The following is a 1,817-nucleotide window of genomic DNA, read 5'->3' as shown; positions in this document are numbered from 1 at the left end:
TTGGTTTATTTAATAAACAATCTAATACTTTAAGAAACGGTACGCCAAAATAATATTCGGTTTTAAATTTCGGTCGGTGCTAGAAAGGGAAAAACAAATAAGGTTAATAAATTAGAGTAATAAATAATAATCAATAAAATAAGTCGTTCCCAAATGGCTCTGAAACAGAGAAAAATAATTACGGGTTACTCTAATTCTACCAATAAATATTGGCGGCGGTTTTTAGCAAAGCGACGGAAATTAAGCGAAAATTTAACCAGCCAGGGAGAAAGCCAAGCAAAGCAGTTTACAACGGGCATAAATAAGCAAACGGTAGTCAGGAAATGATTTTGTTGGTTAACAGGAGGCAAAGTCTGGGCGAGGTGCGCGTTCAAACGCGGGGCGGCCGACAGATTTCTCCTAGAAGCGGCGGGGCACCCAGCCAAACTTCGAGGGTCTATACGTCGCTGCACAGCCGACACACAACGTCTTCTACTGGCGGTGGGACACCCAGCCAAACCAGCAATTTCGGTTATTGCGCCTTACAGCGGATATCAAGCTTGGGCGGTAGGACACCCAGCCAAACTAGCAGTTTCAGTAAAGGGGCTCACAGCGTTTGTCGAACGAGGGCGGTGGGACACCCAGCCAAACCGTCGCCGATAACGCTTCTGCCGTACGAACCTGCACTCAACGTCTTCCACTGGCGGTGGGACACCCAGCCAAACCAGCAGTTCGGTTGACGTGACGGACAACGTTCGTCGAACGAGGGCGGTGGGACACCCAGCCAAACCTTCGCCGACAACGCTGTGGTCGTACTGTCTTGCCAAAGTTCAAAACGGTCAGACATATACCACAGCAGGACAAGTGAATATAGGAAAATACAACTTGCTTACTTATTCCGGATGGTTGCTCCCGGCGGCTAACTCCTGGGGTCGGATGGCGGTCTCTGGTCGGTTTCAGGTCCTTGGGGTCGTCCTCAGGCTGGTGCTGGAGCTCTTCGAGTTCAGGTTATGAACTGAGGATTTTCGTCCAGGAAAGCTGGTTTTATTGCCTCAATCCCCCCTTGACTAAGTAAGAGTCTTGGTGGGATTATGCGCGCGGCACTCGTCAGAGTGGGGCAAACGGACGGTTCAGCTCAACTCGCGGATAATAATTGCTCTTGCCCAATTACGTTAATTAATAAATAAATGGCCAACGGCCTTGCATAAAACGGAAAATTAATACTGGTTCATTACACAGTAAATGTAAACCACACATTATGATGTGAACTTGGCAACGTTGTTCGCTTCAGCCGACAACTATTCGTGACATTATGTTACAAAATTTTCCGAGCATCCGGGCATCTGCCAGGGCCGCCCTCGTAGCGGGAGTTATGGGTTGATTTCCTTCATTTTTAAAAGTCGAGTAAAACATTTTTTTTCCGACTTTCTGTCTTTATTAAGCCTTCCGAATACGTGGTTAAAATTAATGACATTATGACTGAATCACTCTGTATATATATATATATATATTTCTGGTTAAATAATTGGGTAATATAGTCTTGGGAAAAAAACAATATTTATATCTGCTCAAGCTTTCGAGAAAATCATTCTCTTCTTCAGGAGTTCTACAATTTTTACAAACAATTTTTAATTAGTACATTATAATTACAAAAAGAAGGTAACTTACGAAATGCGAGGTTCACAATGAAGATGGCATGTTGAGAAAACATAACAATAATAAAATTATAAACATTCACATTGAAAAAGAGTGATATTGATTAATAAAACAAACTGGCCACACCAATGAACAGAAACAAGTTACCTAACATTTTTTGGTTAAAATTGTTATTGTCGAAA

Source organism: Anoplophora glabripennis, unplaced genomic scaffold, assembly GCF_000390285.2.
Source record: "Anoplophora glabripennis isolate ALB-LARVAE unplaced genomic scaffold, Agla_2.0 scaffold1880, whole genome shotgun sequence".
Classification (NCBI taxonomy): domain Eukaryota; kingdom Metazoa; phylum Arthropoda; class Insecta; order Coleoptera; family Cerambycidae; genus Anoplophora; species Anoplophora glabripennis.
The sequence above is the reverse complement of the archived record's forward strand: the minus strand, read 5'-3'. Positions refer to the sequence as shown.